The sequence below is a fragment of the Chelonia mydas genome, chromosome 24, assembly GCF_015237465.2.
Source record: "Chelonia mydas isolate rCheMyd1 chromosome 24, rCheMyd1.pri.v2, whole genome shotgun sequence".
Classification (NCBI taxonomy): Eukaryota; Metazoa; Chordata; order Testudines; family Cheloniidae; genus Chelonia; species Chelonia mydas.
The window spans coordinates 5,229,699-5,248,275 of NC_051264.2; the positions used below are offsets into that span (position 1 = coordinate 5,229,699).

At 54.2% G+C, this 18,577-nt stretch overlaps 1 protein-coding gene across 11 annotated transcripts in view; it reads left to right on the plus strand.

The window, feature by feature from the left end:
- Positions 1 to 1,558: 1,558 nt before the first annotated feature.
- Positions 1,559 to 18,577, plus strand: part of SEMA4A (semaphorin 4A) — a 49,696-nt gene continuing 32,677 nt past the window's right edge. For 2 of the 11 annotated variants that reach the window (XM_043535383.1, XM_043535389.1), the window contains exons 1-2: positions 1,559 to 3,961; positions 16,709 to 16,871. The gene's annotated coding sequence lies outside the window, so the exon portion shown is untranslated. Of the gene's footprint in view, positions 4,128 to 4,733; positions 5,017 to 8,227; positions 8,447 to 14,972; positions 16,321 to 16,708; positions 16,985 to 17,420; positions 17,639 to 18,577 lie in introns of those variants that run through there. The other 9 variants (XM_043535387.1, XM_043535391.1, XM_043535386.1 and 6 more) reach the window with 9 other exon arrangements.

The following is an 18,577-nucleotide window of genomic DNA, read 5'->3' on the forward strand; positions in this document are numbered from 1 at the left end:
CCACAGCCTACACGCTGACCATATTGGCTCGTCGTTTCCTTGTGCTCCCCGTCTGTCTGCACCCATCTGCTCTCTCTCCTCTTAGACTTTGATTGGAAACTCCTTGGGGCAGGGACTGTCTTTTCGGTTCTGTGGCCCTGCAGCCCATAGTTGCCACCCCCTCTGCCCCTATCCCCGTTACAGCAAAATTACAAGCAATGGGAAGCAGGGACTTCTAATGGGAAGTGTTGGCCATCTTTAACTACAGGGAGAGACACCATAATCCTTATAGCAGATTCTGCTTCATAGCAATCCTGATCTTAGCACCTGCCGGTTAATGGCAACAGAGGGCCGGGACCCAATCCCACTAACCCTCCCACTAACATGAATGGCACTGAGATTCAGATATGGGCAACAGCCTGCAGCTTATTAGCAGCTTATGTTTTTTAAGAAAGGCCCTGGCTGCGGGCAGGTTGGCAGCACTGTGGCTGGGGCAGGAAATGCGGGGAGGTGCCTTCCCTGGCGGCAGCCCTGCAAAGCCGCCTGTCGCTGGTGCTCAGCGCTTCCCCCCGGGGCTGCCGCCCGGCAAAGCTACTACACAGGGACCGTGCAGGAGCGGAGGGGCGGCTGTGGGCAGGGCAGTAGCGGGGAGCAGGGCCTGCAGCCTGGAAGTTGGAGCAGAACGATACCTCTCCTTGCAGGCTCCAGGCTGCGCCCTGCTGAGTGTTAGCTAAAAAACAGATTTGGGGGGGACCCCCCCACCCCCAGAACACCTCACCTACTAACCAGTCTGTTTTTCCTAAAGTATGGGTTTCCAGGGTGGCTATGGAAATACCTGGGGCTTGCCAGGGGCTCCCCAGAACAGCTCGGATGTGTACCCCCAGAGGACACGGATACCGCCTTCCGATAAATGATTGACACCGGCAGTATTCTTTCCAAAACAAAGACACCTTTTTCTGGTGCAAACACCAACCCCTAATACAACAATAATCTATTCTCCCCCCCCCACCACCACCACAAATCCCTTGTTCCAAGTTCAAGAACATCCCAAACCACAATAACCATACAGCTAAAATGATGCCAAGTGGCTGTGCCTTCTCACGGGTGGCCCGTCTGTCACAAGACACTGACAGCAGTTCGTAACTGTACTTTGCCTTCCGTACATCAATTCCTTTTACAAGCAACACACAGAACCTACATCTTCATTAAGCCAAACACTAGACTGTGACTCTGCTATAACTGTAACTGAGCGGCTTAATCTGCTGACTTCACCTCAGTGGCAGGACTCCCTCTGTTGCTGCTCGGTACAGTTGCTGCGGGTGCTGCTGTTTCTCCGACAGCTCCTCTCCCAGCGATTGTCCAACCCCCCTCCCATGCGTACCCTCCACAAACTCCTCAGCTGTCTGCTCTCTCTCCAGCTGTCTTCGCCTTAGGTCCCTGCATCTCCCTCCTTGACTATCAGCGGCCTGCTGACACCCTGCCCTTTCTACTGCCCTGTCAGAACTTTCTAATCACTTCTGCTACTGTCCGATGAAGTGAGCTGTAGCTCACGAAAGCTTATGCGCAAATAAACTGGTTATTCTCTAAGGTGCCACAAGTCCTCCTGTTCTTTTTGTGGATACAGACTAACACGGCTGCTGAAACCTGTCCTGCAACCGTTATTTACTCCACGGTGTTGTGATCTGTCAGTCGTCGTTTACCACTTTCTTCTTCCCACCAACTTTACTTTTGGTATGTGACCTTTAGCCTACGTTTAATGGGGTTACCAGAGCTTATCAGTGGAGTGACTCTTGCTTATATCAAATGGAAACTAGGGACACAAAAATGGAGTCTGGGGAATTTCTCTGCTATCACCGGGGACTATACACAGGGAAGGAAGAGCTGGGACGTGCTGAGCCCCGATCCCTGGAGAGTACAGGGATAGGTATGGTGCAGCCCCACAGACCCCCCCCATGCCCCATAGAAAGCCCTGGCACCCAGGCTGCAGCCCCCTCCCCACTGCCACCCTGCCCAAAGCCAGGTTTGCAAGGCTGCAGCCAGGGAAGGCACATTTCAGTGCCTCCTTCCCCAGTTGTTGTCTTGCAAATCTGCCTTCCACTTGTTGCCAGACAATAGCAACTTCTCGCTGGAAGCCAAGAGGCTGCCAATAAGCAAAATCTACTGTATTATATGTGACTATGACAGCAAGCCCTGGAGACTGCCGTGCTAAGGGGACACTTCTCCCTGTGACATGTTTACACACATCTTTGTCTTTCCACTGGCACGCTCTCCTTTGACAGCTTCTCAGTGTTAGGATCTGAAAGCCAAAATCAGCACGCACCCTCGGCAGAGCAAAAAAACATCCAGCAGATGATGGACTCCTGGCAGAAAACGGCTTCCTTGGGACATGGCCGTCTGGTGCCAAGAGGCTGGAATTTGCACCCTCAATGTACTGCTAATAAAACACCAGCTACGACTCTGACGTTAGACTCACAGACTTTAAGGCCAGCAAGGACCATGGTGATCATCTAGTCTGGCCTCCTGCCCATCGCAGGCCACCGAGCCTCGCCCACCCTCTCCTGTAACAGATCCTGTAATGTGGAGCTTCCTGTTTACAGTAAATTCCTGCGGGCTTTTCCCTCCAATTTAATGAATCTTTTTTTCAATCTGATACTGACTCTGCCGGCGCTCATCCTGCCTGAGTCCGGCTCCGTACGTCACGTTCGGCTTTGTCGAGCCTGATTCATTGGGGCTGGGTCTTTTGAAACACTTTGGGGGGAAATCTTGAGATTTTTTTTTTCCCGTTAATCTCTCTGTAAAGTGTCCTAGCATGCAGGCACTTAATTACTCACGTAAAGTCCTACCGAAAGCAGGGCTAGGCTATGAACCCTTCTCTTCTGGACCATGAGCTGATTTCTCAGGCCCAGCTCCTTGGAGATATTCAGGCAGGGTTAGGGTTATCCGATGCAGTGAGCTGTAGCTCACAAAAGCTTATGCTCAAATAAATGTGTTAGTCTCTAAGGTGCCACAAATCCTCCTGTTCTTTTTGCGGATACAGACTAACACGGCTGCTCCTCTGAAACCGGTTAAGAAGAAATTTCCTCTGTGGGCAGATTATCCCGTAACTGTCCAGTAGGGGGAGGTCTTGCACTTTCCTCTGACACAAGGATTACTGGGATCCTAGAATCACAGGGTTAGGAGGGACCGCAAGAGATTGCGGAGACTAGCCTGGGATGGATTCCTCCGTTTCCGTCCAATTTTCAGCCAGGGAAATGACCCTGAACTTCATTTACAGCTTCCTCTGAGTAAAGGACTTGACTAATTTTTACTAGTACTGGTTTTTTTCACCTCTGCCTTAGTACCATGAGCTTAAACTGCAAAGCCGGCAGAGGGAGCAAGTTCCTAGCTGGTACATTTTAGAAAAAGATTTTACAGTAACTCGAGCAAACTCCCAAGATTACAAACAAATCCCGGGTTTCACACGGAACTGGGCCTTTTCAGGTTGTTAGCCATTTCAAAAGTCGGACAAGGCAGCATTTTGGACTGGGAGCGAAATGAAAAATTTCAAAACTACGAGCAAATCGAAATATTGCCAAACAAATTTCAGGGGGGGGGGCGGGTTGACTGAAACATTTCATTTCAACCAAATTGAAACATTTTGTTTCGGTTTTAAAACTTTTGGGGACATTGTTAAGGAAATTACAGGAAACTTGGATGCAAAAGGATGTTTCAAAACAACAACAGAAAGAAACATTTTGTTCTGTTGCGTGACTGCAGCATGAAACAAAACTTGGAGAGTGAGCTGCCTGGGATAAGTAGACTCCTACCCCGGTGGAAACCTGGCTGAGGGCGAGAAGTAGGCGATGCTGCCAGCGTGGGCTTGCTTTGCTTTTCCAATCTATCCTAAGGGACCCTCCACGCTGTATTCCGGTTCTGGCTTGTTCTGCAAAGGCTGCGCTGTGTCCCTGCAAAACATCGGCTGCTTGTATGCCTCCCAAGAGAGGTAAGTTTCCAGCAGGAGGTTCATGCATTTTTCGGAGCCACCGTGAGAAACAGGAAAGCTAAAGCCAGAGACCCAGTCTCGGAGGAGTCGGCGGGGCCCCTTGCAAAAAGTGGAGGCCTAAGGACCTAGCACTGAAGAAATAAATTGCCAGAGAGACTGTATAAAGGTGAGAGGTCTAGCATGTCTTGTGGATCCATGACACCCCCTATGCAAGGGTCCCCCACCCCTATGCCGGGGGCTCTGCAGTGACATGGGAATCTAACACAGTAAGACTGGAAAGAACCAGCCTAGACCAAGCTGGGGGAGTTAGGTCTCTTGACCGCAGGGAGCAGCCGGCTTTGTCTCGCTCTGTTTGTTTCCAGTGTGTTATTGTTCTGGATTCTCAGAATAAAAGTAGCATCCCATTGCAGCCCTCCAGCAAGAGTATTTGATATTTGTATCTACTGTCGCCGGGTGTGTGGGTTTGCTGTAAACATGCGCTAAGTAGCAGGTTAGACCTGCTTTGCACCAGTGCACGGGACAGTGCAGGGTGCTGCACGACAGAGCAACAGATCCATGGGTTTGTCTGTTTTTTGTATACAGCAGGTCCAAAGAGGTGAGATGAGTCCAGAGGTGTCTCGTGGCCTCGCTCCGGGCCCCCGGTCAGAGGCTCCGTCAATCTTGGCCGGGACTCTGAGGTCGGGGACTGGATCGCTTGAGGCTGGAATGGCTCACAGCGGCAAGTCTAAGCCCTTGAGTGTTTCTTGCGCTGGGAAGTTGCGAAAGTGTTTGGTTCTTTTAGCAGCCCGGGTTTGACGTACCAGGCGGTGCTCTGCTGGCAGCTGCTCGCCAGCTAATTCAGCGGCACTAATGCTCCAGCGCTAACGAGGCTGGGGTGGAATGGGGGAGAGCCAGGCAAGAAGCAGCCTTAAAACCTTTTAGGGATCTGCTTGGCTAGGCACAGTGCTGGGGAGCTGCTGTGCAAATGGGTCCTGGGGCTACCCTTGTACAGCGAGCTGCCGGAGCGGTCATGCAGGGAGGGCGCCAGAGGAAAGCGGGGCCTGCACCACAGCAGTGTAAGTTACAAACAACGTTCCCTGCAGCTTTCCAAAGCATGAGGACGGGGGGAGCCGGTGGCGGTCGCACTCCAGGACTTTTTGCGGTCAGATTTACAGATGTTGCATGAATGACTAAGGAGGGAGTGGGGAAAAAGGGACTTCTGTTTCATGGGTAGCTCTGTGGATGTCCCAGTGCGCAGAGGAGAAGATCAGATGTCCGGCTGCTTGGATTTTGTTACCCGCCCTGCCTCAGCAGCCTCAGCCACGTTATCTTCAGTTCTCCGTGCCGGAGTTGCAAAGAATAGTACTTGGCGTTCACGGAGCTGCTCATCCTCCCTAGAGCCTAATGTGGGCGGGGTCAGTATCGTTCTCCCTGCCTGGCAGATGGGGAAACTGAGGCACAGAGACAGGCGGCGACTTGCCCGAGGTGGTACAGGGACGATAGGAATCTTTACCCTCCTTTGTAAAAAGGCTGCGAGATCACCAGAGGGAAGAAGGATGCTTGGGCTAAGGCAGCATAGTGTGACCCAGGAGCCCCTGCCTCTGCTACCGACCCCTTGCATGTCCCGGGACAAGACACCACTTCTGGTCTTGTTTCCTCTCAGTGCAATGGGGGTGACAATTCTGATGATACTGAGTGCTGGGAGGAGAAATCCATCAATGCCTGAGGGGCGCTGAGACAGATAGTGAATGGGGGCCCTGGAAGTACGTAGATGACGTGATATCATCATCATCCAAGCAGCAGGATAGAAAGCCCTGCTCAGGCTTTGGCTTCTCTTGCTGGATCCCCAAAATGGGTCCTTTAATTCCAGTGGCAGCCAGGGAAGATCTTCATAGCTGTTAAACCTGCCTGCACATTGGGTTGCCCCAGGAGCTCTCCCTGGCTATGAGAATCGCCCTCAAAAAAGGGAACCCAACCAGGATGAAATCCTGGTTCCATTAAAATCAATGGGAGTTTTGGCTTCAGTGGGGTCAGGATTTGACCCCAGGACTTTTAGTAACAATAAAGGATGGTCTAGTGGCTAGGGTGTTGTACTGGGACTTAGGACACCTGGGTTCCATTCCTAGCTCTGCCACAGATTCCCTGGGTGACCCTGATTTCAATGGGAGTCAGGTGCCTAAATACCTTTGGAGGCTCTGGGCCTGTATCTAGCTTGGCCCTTAGTTCCCCAACTGCAGACTGGGGGTTCTATTTCCACTGTGAGGTGTTGAGGGCCCGGTGTGGATACACGTGTATATCTGAAAAGAATTCTTCACCCTGTGTATTACTCACAATGTCTGGGAGGACTAACACCAAAAGCTGAGTTTAAGCCTTGTTGACTCTTCCCTATTGAAAGCTGTTGGTGTATTTTTAGTAATTTCCCTCCAGCCATCTAGTCCGGTCAGTTTCACTAGGCTGATCAATTTCATTTCCTGATTCTCCTTCCTTAACACATCCAAGTAGGGGTTTGGGACTCCAGCCCGCCACCTGAATGCTGGGTGATTTTCAAAGGAGTCTAAACCCTTGCCTCGATTACGGTGCGGTGTTTGCCGCTATAGTTGTTCTAATAAGCATAGCTCCCAGTGGAGACGCAGCTTATGCCAGCAGAGGAGTTCTTTTGCCGGGAGAGCTTCTATCAGTTCCCCAGATGGAACAAGCTAGGGCTTTCTCTGGCATGGCTGGGTCCATCAGGGGAGTGATTTTTGTCACACGAGCAAGGCTGCCAAAACTATTTATGTTGAGAACAGGCCCATGGCGGTGAAGTGCTGAATTCTGGGAGCTGGGCAACTAATTCCCTTAAACCCACGAAACAAACCAAGCGTGTTTCCTCTGAAACGCTCCCATTCCTGTGGGAGCCCTGGGCAGCAGGAATTTCGGCCGCCTTTGAGAGGGGCTGATAAGATACCATAGGCATTGAGTTGCTCAGCTGAGCTTCCGCTGAAGTCAATGGGATTTCCCCTCCCCACGTTAACTTCAGCAGGGCAAGGATTGGACCCAAGCTACCTATTGTGCAAGCACCCTGACAAGTGCCAGGGGTAAGATACCGGGGCTTTATCTCAAATATGCCAGTGCGTACAGGGCGACAGGGGTGCTTGCAGATTACAAGTGGGTCTAAATAAAGCAGATTAGCAGACTTCAGTCACGCCGGGCATTTACTGTTCAGCAGTGGCCCCTGACCGCAAGCTAACAGCGCCAGAGTCTGAAGGTGCCCTGAGTTTTAAGCCAAAGTTACAGGCATCTGAGTTGGGGGAGAATTGGTAAACATGTTACCAGAATCATTCAGTTGACAGGTTGTATAGTGAGCCAGCTACGTGTGGAAGAGAGAGAGAAAGAGAGAGACTGCCTGCCTTCTGTTGGATGGAATCAGAACTGTTTGACTGTGTGTCATAAGCCTTATACTGCTACTAGCTAGTGAGGATTCTCCTTTAGCTCACGTGCAAAAAGCCTGGGTTTTGGAGCTGGAGGATTTGAGTTTTAGACGGGCTGCTGCCGCTATAAAAACCACAGTGACTGGCCTGGTACCCTCTACAATTTGGCTGAGGTGTCTGGCCCCGCCTCACTCTAACCACTAGTCAATCCTGCCTTCCAACGGTGAGATGAGAACCCAGGAGTCCTGATTCCCGGTGCCCGCCACACCCCAGCTCTAACTGCTAGTCACAGCCTTTTGTTTCCCAGAGTTCAGAACAGAACTCAGGAGTCCTGCACCTGATTGGACTTTGCAGATACTCCTGATTGCGCCTTAACAAACTTACACAAGTAGCCCTTTCCTCACCCCCGCAGCGTTACAAAGCTGCTCATTGAGGCTCGCTTTGCCCTCGCATTACTCTGAAAGGGGTCAGTACATCGGGTCACTCCAACAGCACACTCGATTGCTTGGCAAGTTAACTGCAGGGCAGCTGCCTCACTTAACATTTCACTGCCCTGCATGAAAGCTCCCATGCCCACTGGCTAATCAGTTGGCCCGGCAGCCCCTCAGCGGTCACATGCCCCCTTCAACCAGGACCTGACTCCAGATCCAAACCACCCTGGAGCTGGCATCCGGATCTGGATCTGCACTTGCAGGCCTGCTGCTCCCTCCACAGATGGGGCAGGTCATGAACCTGGCTCCGAACACCCTCCCAGCCCCCAGGAATGCGGGAAATGCAGCTCCAGAGCCCAGCTTTCTGACTTGAATTCACTGTGAATCCAAACCCATGTGAGCTGCAGCTGCTGAGTTATATGCACATCGCGGTTTAGCTTTTCTAGGGAGATCAGCAGCCAAAAGACGTGGCTGGGTAAGGGTTTTTCAAACAAGGGCTGAGAGAGGAGGCGGTTCTCCACAGCTGGTTCAGTGGCTCCTTTCTCTGACTGCCCAGCGTGGGAACGAGCTCCGGGCAGAGAAAAGCTGCAGGAGAAAGGCTGAGTTGTGAGGTCTACCAGGGGACTGGGAGTCAGGACTCCTGGGGCCTCGTCCCTGCTCTGTGTAAGGTTTGTTTGGTAGCGGTCGGATCGCGGGAGCCAGTCTGGGAGCCAGGACTCCAGGGTTCCCTTCAGGACGACAGGACAGAGTGGGGTCTAGTGGCTGGAGCAGGGGACTGGGAGTCAGGACTCCTGGGTTCTATGCCTAGCTCTGGGGCGGGAGGGGGGTGCATGTGTTCCAGTGCTTGGCGCAAGGGACTGGGAATCAGGACTATTGGGTTCAGTTCAAAGAAGTCAGGAGAGAGTGTGGTGTACGGGTTAGAGTGAGGAATGGGGGTGGGTGCAGGACTCCTGGGTTCTCTCCCCAGCCCTGGGCGGGGGCTGCGTTCAGTGGTTGAGGCAGGGCGGCAGGAGTCAGTACCTTCGCTTCAATGGGCTTTGGATCAGGTCTCAGTTCTCCCTGCTGTTTGGTGTCCACGGGCGGCTTTAGAAGCTTTGCAAACAAGGCCGAGCACGGACTGGGCAGGCATGAGGCACAAGCTCCTTAGTGCAGGAGATCAAGGTAGGTTAAGCCCCACAGCACCGTGGGAACCAGCCTTTCTGTCTCCTCCAGCCTGTAAAAGGACCCTCACTGTGTGAGATCAGCCCTGGTGCGAGGAGGAGCAAACCTCTAACTCCCACAGTACGGAGCAGGGGCCTGGGAGCCGGGACTCCTGGGTTCTACTCTCAGCTCTGGGATGGGATGGGGTTTCTTGGGATTAGAGCAGGGGGGAGTGGGAGCCAGGACTACTGGGTTCAATTCAAGCCTTCAGGAGACCTTGTGGTCTAGTGGTTAGAGTGAGGGATTTGGTGTTGGGGGGGCAGGGGCAGGACTCCTGGGTTCTCTCCCCAGTTCTGTAACTTCTGGTTGGAGCAGGAGAGTGGCAATCAGGCTGGATTCATGCGTGCTAGCTCTGGCTGTGTGTGACCTTGAGCAAGGAACATCCCCTCCCTGCACCTCAGTTTCCCTATCTATGGAATGGGGCTAAATCACAGCGGTACCATAGGGCTCAGTTAAGGTTTATAAAGTGCAGTGGGCTCCATGGTGAGTGGAGGCTCGAGACGGGCAAATCTATGCAGAATAACGGGCTTTCAGTAGGGCCCATTTCACAGCCAGGGCTTCCCTGAGAGCAGGACACGTGATGGCAGCAGCTGGCACTCAGGGGGTTAGTGCAAGGTGGCTAGTCCCCTGGCAGGACATCCAGCCCGCCCCACCACTTTCAGATGCTGTGGGTCTCTTTCCCCCTTAGCTTGTGCTTCGCATTGTGGGTGGCCCTGGAGAAAAACCACCCAGTTCTCTGCTGCCTGGAGCCTCGCACAGTCATTTGCACGCGAAACGCTACCGACGCCGCAAGGGGGAATTTGACACCCGCTGGCGTGTGGGCCTGCGTGAGCCGCCGGCCGATGGGGAATCGGGGCCGCTGTGCCTCCTCTCGGTGCAGGAGGCATTGCATTGCCTTTCAGGGCCAGCCCCGCCTCTGTTGGGCCTGCAGCCCCTGGGGACCATCCAGCTCGGGCTGGAGCTCTTTCTCCGGGCAGCTGGGACGTTCTCTGGCCTCTCCAGCCTCCTGCCCCTCTCTGAATCTCTGGCAGGAGGCCCCTTGTACTCTGCCTCTGTTCTTGGGCAGCAGCCAAGTATCCTTGGTTTCCTCCCCCCCAAGTCCACAGCTGCCAGCAAAGGCAACTTGAGGAAGGGAAGAACTTTCAGGCCCCTTCAGCAGCCGGGTCTCAATCCCACACAGCCTGGGAGCGGCAGTCTCGAAGGAGGCAGTGTTGCCTAAAGGGTAGGGTGCTGACCTGGCACTCTACAGACCTGGGTTCCATTCCCGGCTCTGCCGCTGACCTGCCGTCACGTTGCCTCGCTGTGCCTCAGTTTCCCATCTGTAAAAGCGGGGACAGCGATAGTGACTCACCTTCATGAAGTGCTCTGAGAGCCAGGGCTGAAAAGAGCTGAGCTTGAAATGCAACTCTGGTAATGATCACAGCTGTGCGGGGTCCTTGCGAGGGGGATTTCACCTGTCTCCTTCTAGATCAGCACCCCAGGAGGGGAGTAGGAATGGATGACACTTGCAAGGCCCAATTCCAGTTTTAGAGCCCCCACCCCTCCCCCAGCATGCAAATCTGTTCTGCTCCCATCTGCATAGATGCTGCCCCAGCGTGTGGTTTCTCAGTCACAGGAGACGTTTGCACAAGGACCTCCCTGTGGCCGGAGGGTGTTGCTTCTTGTCACGCTGATGGTGAGCCCCCGGCCTCGAGGAAGGACAGTGAAAAAGCCGCAACCATGCAGCGACTGTGCAGCCGACCTGCCCTTGTTCGCTGAGCAGCAGCTGCGCTGTGCAGGGAGGCAGCAGTCATGCAGCAAGCAGCCCCGTGCAAAACACTGGTGCACCACGTAGCTGTTGTGCAAAAGCTGCCGTGTGCACCGTGCAGAAAGCAGCGTGCTTGCAGTAGCTGCTCGTGCCTCATGCAACCATGCACAAAGTGCGGACGCATGGAGTAGCACCTGGGCACCTTACAACAAGCCGCGGGCATAAAGCAGTCCTGCAATGAGCAGCAGCTGTGCAAACCCGCTTGTGCACCGTGCATTGGGCAGCCATGGCCCAGACAGTGCTAGACGCAGTTCCAACAGGCTGACTATAAAGGCGAAATGAGCTCCGTGCAAAGGCCGGTTTCAGTGTCACTTCCCACCTCGGGCTGTAGTCTGAGCGTGCGCCCCGCAGCGCTAACCCGTGGATTCTGCCACGTGCCCCGTGGCTGCATGGCTGCCCGGCTCAGCTTGCTAGCAGCCTGGGGTGCTTTGGGCCTTCTTACCTCCTAGGAGCAAGAGCGGGAAGTCAGGCTCCACGGCCCAGTCCATCCCTGGCCTCTCTGCTGTCTGCCAACAAGGGCCCAGTCGTGATGATGGGGGAGGAGGGGTGGGTTGTGACTCGGACCCTCCAGCTAGGGCTGAGAACAAGCAAACTCACTGTGCACAGGCTATTGCACCAACCCGGACTGGATTTGAACTCAACACCTAAAGGAGATGGTCAGAATTTAGAAGGGATCGTTAAACCTCCTGCTTTGGGCCTTGAGCTGAGCTCTGGTAGAGATGAGGGCGAGGCCTATGGGTGGCGGGGGAGAGGGCGAATTATCCAGCATCTGCTACTGCAGGGTTTTACATAGGGTTACCCTTCTGAAATGCAAAAAGAACCCAGCACCCACCCCCTGCGCAAGGCCAGCCCTCCACAACCCGACCCACAACCACAAGGTAACGCCACAGCCCCCCCTTCAACAGCCACATACAGTAGCTAGAGAGAGCGCACATACAGGTAAGACATCCCACGTGACTTTCTCTCCCGCGCGGGGCTCTTGCCTGGTGGCGGGCAGGTAGCTGCTGTATTTTCCCCAGGTTTGATCTGTTATCGCTTAAACGGGCCAAGTGGGAACGCTGCAGCACCTTTAGCTGGACACGGCAACTTTTAACCTTCGGCATCCCGGTGTGTTGTGATAATCATACAAATCTTCAGACTCATGTTAAAAAAAACCCCCGACAGATTAAATTATTTTTCTGGCAACTCGCAGATCCGTTAAAAAACAAAACAAAAACAGCCAGGCCCGTCAAAGACTAGCGAGGTGCTAACCATAGTTTTACACCTTTCCCTGTAACTGGTGCTAGCCACTGTCAGAGGGAGGATCCCGGGCTAGGTGGGCTTTGTGGCTGATCCTTTCTGGTGGCGTCTGGGTTCTGATGATGTTCTGTGTCCCGTCACCCCTTTGACACCACGGTCCGTTCCTTTGGGACGGCAGCCCTAAGGGCCCCGCTGAAACCCACAGGATGACTCCCCACGCACTCCAGTGCGGGTCCGGACATCCCCCTCCACTCGGCTCTGATCTCCACACTGCTTTCGTCAGTTTCCTGCCTGTGGCCGCAGCCGGGCCCGGACAGGGGCTGGCGCATCGCATCTCCCCGTTGCTAACCTGCTGTGTGGGAGAAGGCTCTTTCCGGTGGCTGCTGCATTATTTCTCATTTTGCTGTTATTAAATGAAGGGGGAAGCCGCAGGCGTGTCGGCCAAGCCTCCCGCAGGGGAGCCTGTCACTAGCGCCAGCATAAATCAGCAGGGCCTGATTCTCCAGGACCCTGCGAGCTCACGCTGCCGCTTGCACTGATGCGGAGCGGGTGTGAAATGCTGCTGCATCAGAGGGCTCACCTGTTTCGCTCGCGTTGCACTGGTGTGAACGAGGGCACAAGGTGCCGAGCAGTGGCGAGCCAGGCTGCCTCTGATGGGAGGGAGAGGGGAATGGGGCTGCATGGCTCTTGGGAATATTCTCCTGGAAGCACCTTGGGCCCAGTTGTGGTTCACACCGCAGCTCCTTGGCACTGCCCGAGAGGTGTGAAGGGACCCCCCCCCCCCCCGGCATTGCTAGCTCCCAGGCTTTCAGCGTGACTCTTGCGATATTTGGTGACTTGCTGCAGACCCCAGTTCCTGGAGTTGCGTGAATCCAGCAGACTCCAGATGTGCGTTTAGTAGGAAAAGTATATTCCTAGCTCTCGTGGTCGCAGAGGAAAGCTTGAAAACGTGACCCGTGCAAAAGTCAAACAACAAATAAAAAGAACTCCAGATGTATAAAATCTCATGGGTTTTCTTAAAGCCAATCTCATGGGTTTTTGGAGGCCTGGCTTATGGGGTTTTTTTTTTTAACTCTTGGGAGGATGAATTAGCAGCAGGCCTGAGGTTCTGAGTATGAGTGCAAATAACTGCAAAATACGCAAGCTTTGGAGTAGAAAAGAGTCTCTCTCTGTGAAAAAGTGTTTTGTTGGCTCTTGGCTCAGGTCACAAGGACTAGGCTGGTTCAGTTTGCATGGAGGAGCTCTCAGAAGCAGGTTGGTGCTGTGGGGTGATTCAATTCGTGGCACATGCTTCCCCCTGAGTCAGTGGTGAATCACAGCCCCAGCTTCCAGGCACTGTTTTCAGAGATGAAGAGCAAAAGTCCTGACCATTTGTGGTTATAAAAGATTCCCCGGGGGCCTCCTGACCATCTTGTGAAATCCTTGCCACACGCCTAAATTCCTAGATTGTTTTTCATTTCCTTTCTTAGACTTTTGGGTGGTGTTCCTTGGCGCTGTTCAGACAGCGGCCACGCTCCAACGCAGCGGTGGCTGCATTTCAGGGGTGGAGACTGTTGTTGTTATTCATTGGTTACTTGTATTGCGGTAGCACCTAGGAGCCCCAGCCATGGAGCAGGGACCCCACTGTGCCAGGCACTGTACAAACACTGAACAAAAAGATGGCCCCTGCTTTGCCCTTGCAGTTTTAGTCTGTGAGACACTTGCAGCTGGACAGTGTATATGTCCTCTTTTCAGAGTAACAGCCGTGTTAGTCTGTATTCGCAAAAAGAAAAGGAGGACTTGTGGCACCTTAGAGACTAACCAATTTATTTGAGCATAAGCTTTCGTGAGCTACAGCTCACTTCATCGGATGCATACTTGCATAATGACTTAGCCACTCCCCGTCTCTATTCAAGCCTAAGTTAATTGTATCCAATTTGCAAATGAATTCCAATTCAGCAGTCTCTCGCTGGAGTCTGGATTTGAAGTTTTACAGACATGAAAGTTGTGATATTACAACAGAAAAACTTCAAATCCAGACTCCAGCAAGAGACTGCTGAATTGGAATTCATTTGCAAATTGGATACAATTAACTTAGGCTTGACTAGAGACTGGGAGTGGCTAAGTCATTATGCAAGTATGCATCCGATGAAGTGAGCTGTAGCTCACGAAAGCTTATGCTCAAATAAATGGGTTAGTCTCTAAGGTGCCACAAGTCCTCCGTCCTCTATTTAGCAGAGATGCACCCCCCCAATACTCCGGATCCAAAGGCCCCTCACGTTAGTGTCATCTGATCCTAAACTGGTTCTCCTGATCCACAAGATACAGACCACAGAGTGCTGTGGGATCCCTCAGGCTGAAGGGAGCTGTCTAGACCACCCTGCATTTCCACACATGCCGTGGACAAGTACGTTCGGTCTGCTTTTTATTTTGGATGAAATGGCGGAAGGACAAAAAAATACAATCCCCCTGGGAGAAAGAGCACGGGGTGTGTGGGCTGCTCCAGGAGGGTCTGCTCCCGATGAAACCCGCAGTGGCTGCCTCTCTGAAATGTAGAGGGCCGGGACACTGAAGACCAAGGCATATACTTCCTTACCCACCGGGTTCCTAAGCTATTATCTGTGCATCCATGGTACTTTTACGGCCCCTGTTACTGCTGCATCTAATCTGAGCACCTCGCCGTCTTTTATTGTGAGGTGGTGTTAGCTCCATTTTGCAGATGGGGAACTGAGGCACAGAGAGGCTGAATGCCCCTAAGGTATTTAGGCACCTAACTCCCAATGAGAGTTGGGAGCCTAGATCCCTTTGAGGATTGGAGCGTAAGTGAGATACCCAGCGAGTCTGTGGCAGCCAGGGCATTGAACCGAGGGCTTCCACTGGACCGTCCTTGCGCATGCACTGATGGCTTGGAACCGTGGCTATCTGAGGACAGGAAGTGGCTACAGCTCGGTCTTGGAAGCCTGCGTGTTAAAGCAGCATTGACGCCACTGAAATAGGGATGTGTGTTTGTACGGCTGCCGGGGGCTCATTGAAAGGTACATGGCAGTGGGGGAAACGCTGCTGCCAGCTTCTCCTTTTGTTCTGAGAAGAAGAACAGCAATGACTCAGGCCGGATGTGTCTAACCCAGCCTTGTGCCAGGCGAGGCACGGCAGCCGCTCTAGACAGGAAGCCAGGTCGCCTGTCTAAATGCCACCTGCAGTGGATCGCTCTCCCATCTTCTTGTCACCTGTTGTTGCTCTCCACGGCCCGCAGCTGGTGCAGGTTTTGCTCCGCCTGCCACTGACATGCAGCTACCTCTGGGGCAGAGGCGGCAGCGGGTCTGTGCCCGCTGCAACGATGCATGAGCTTTGCGGTGTCCTTTTTCTTTTCTAAAGGAGGGGAAGCGAAAAATAACTTCCTCCACGGAGACTTTCAGGGGGGATTTTTGCACAAGCAGAAGTGGAGTTAGCAGGACTTGTCCGGGGGGCCAGAATTACGATCTTTAACTGCATGGACAGAGGGATACGTTACTGGCCTTAACTGAGTGAAAGCTGAAGTCTTCTCTAGCCAAAGCAGGCAGAGTCCGGACAGGGGCAGTACGGACTTCCCCGGGCCGGCACACAAGGCCCCTCAGCTCTCTTCCTTACGCTGCAAGGTGTTTGGGGCGAGGACAGCTGCTTTGGGAGGTGTTTGTACCACCTGCAGCACCGTGGGGCCCTGACCTCGGGGTGTGACTGCCAGACAGATAATAGATCGCCTCGCTTGGATTGCAAGCTCCTTGCGGCAGGGGCTGTCTCTTTGGTTTGTGTTTGTACGGCGCCCGGCACGGCAATACAGATAATAACCGCAATGGCTGGTTGCTGCCATGCTGGACTTTCTTTGAACCAACAGCCCCGAGGCCCCGTCTCAGCTCCCGTCCCCCAATCAAATCACACCCCTGCCCTTCGCAGCCGGTGGGCCTGATCCTGCAAAAAGTTGGGCACCTTCCACGTGGCACTGTCACCTTCTTGGCTCCTATTGCAACCAAAGGCTGACCTGTTTGAGGTCAGCGGGGACAGGATTGGGCCCCTGGCTGCAGAAGCTGGATGGAGGGAGAAAATAACCCAACAAGCACATACAGGGCCCGATCCTGCGCTTGCTCGCTCCCCTGGCTTTGATATTCCTGATTTACACTGGGGCACACGAAAGCAGCCCAGGGCCTCGCGGCTGATGCAAAATGGGTGCAAAACGCTACCGGGGTGCCGGTGCCGAGCGCTACCAGGCCAGCATGGTTGCGATGTGGACGGGGGTCAGTCACTGCGCGCTGAGCTGGGCAAACAGGGCCCCACCGCGCTGAGGTACTGGCACTTGGCACCTGCTTAGCCTGGGCGTCAGTGACAGCATGAGAGGTCAGGCTGAGGGTGGGGGTGGGGGGCCCTGAGCTGCTCCCGGTGCCCATCCGGAGTAACCCCGCTGATGTCGATGGAGTCACAGCGGAGCAAGTCCAGGATCTGGCCCTCGAGGCGCCAGGCAGGGTGGCCTGGGGGAACCGTCCCAGCATGCGATGCCACGACGCCTGGCCACAAATGAGCCAGGTCGGCACTAAGCCTTATGACTGCGGCCTGCACGTGAAAGCTGGGGAAGCCCACAAGAGCCAGGGTGCCGCTGGGTGAGGGGCAGCTGGATTTCTAGACGAGGGGGTGGAACGGGGAAGGACTGACTCGTGATGCGTGTCTTTCTCTCCAGCCAGGCCATGCCGCTCGGGGGAGAGGAACTGAGCCTTTCCACTGACCCCAGCAGCTCAACTGGATCCCAACTGGAGCCGCACAGAGCTTCTTCCTGCTCGGCTGCTGCCTGGCTTGGGGTGTGCGTGTCAGTCGCACACCAGCTGTAGCTGGCTCCTTGGGAGGTAAGCGGTAACTATGGCAACGCGAGGAGGGTCCCCAGCAGGCTGAGGAGGGATGCATGTCTGGGAAGGGATTTTCCTCCTCTAGATCGCAGGGAGCAGCCCGTTCCAAGCAGGTTGGTTTCCTCGCGCCGGGAGCTGCAGTAGAGTGAGGTCAGGGAATCAGAGCTAGGAGGGGACCCGGCGGGGGTTGGAGAGAGAGATCTGGGCTCCTCTCGGGTGAGGATGGGGGGCAAGCTGTTAGTACCCAGGTGCCAATCAGGAGCAGGTAAGATGGTGATGTTCTGTATTGGGGGATGACGATCGGGGAAAGGGGGGCTGTTTGGATGGGAGCTTCTGAAGAAATCAGGCAAAAGGGGGAACCCACAGCTGGCTTTTTCCAAAAGGTTTCCCAGCTGGGGAATTCATGCAGCGAAGAGCATCGGCGCCCGGTTTCCTCCAGGAAAATCCCAGCTGCTGAAACAATGAGGAGCTCGGTGCTAAAACACGCACGTCCCCAACGGGAGCACCGCTCGCGTTAGCTGTTAATCAGGGAGCGAAACGAGGCACCAGGGACCTTTTGCTAAGCCGGGCTCCATTGTGCATTCTGGCCGCGCCTCTCTAGGCAGCTCACCGGCAGTGCCAGGGTGGGAAATCCAGAGGCCAGACCCGCCGATGTGTTTTACACACCAAGCTCGTGCTGTTCCTCAATCGGCTTGCGTGGCCGCCAGGCCTGATCCCCAGCTGGTGCAAATCGCTGCGCCGCCGTTGACTTCGGTGGAGCCACCTCGGTGAGCATCAGCTGGCAACGCCGTCCGTGGGTTGTAATTTCACTGCAAAGGCATGAAATAACACCTGCCCAACGGGGCTGTTCTCAAGAGAGAGAAAGGGTTTTCTTCTGTGCTCGGTCATGCAGCAGATGCAGAGGAAAACAGCTGGCATAAATCCGCCAACTCCATTGAAGTCACACAAACTGGGCCACTGACTCCAATGGAGTGACACCGATTTACACTGGCTGGGGATCTCTTCCCAAGGTTCCTGTCCCGCAGGGTTTAGTGCGAGGTGTCGAGTGGTGCATTGGAGCCTGTGGGAATGGAGGGAGGGCAGTGCCGGGGCAGGGCAGGACTGAGAGAATGATACAAATGCAAACTACCCTGAAAGAGTCTCAGCATTGTGAGCCAGATCCTCAGCTGGTGTAAATCAGGGTTGCTGCATTGAGTTCAATTAAGCGATCCTGATTTGCACCAGCTGGGGATGTGGCCCGTTGACACCAATGGAGCGGTGCCGATTGGCAGCAGCTGGGGATTTGGCCCAGCGCGATTTGTTTTGGGTGAACAGCTGCGTGGGGTGCTGTGCTCAGCCCGGTGCAGGGGGAGGGTTAAGGAGGGACAGTCGGTTGGCGGGACTAACAGAGTGACGACCCAGAGCCCTTTGCGTATCTCTCTTGCTTCTCCATTTTTCACGGAGGTCATCGCTGCCCCTTGCACTTGGTTCCGGGGCTGCAGGTGTCAGTAGCTCTTAACGCGCTGTCTACACAATACTCAGCGCTTTACACACCTGAGCTAATCCCTCCAGTGCATCCCCTGCTGGGGAAACTGAGGCATGGCAAGGGGACATGATTTGCCCCAAGACCACAGACAGGGAGTTGAAGTAAGAGCCAAGGGGCAGAACTCAGAGGATCCTGGGTCCCTCTCCTGAGCTCAGACCACTACACCACTTTCGCCCTCTCC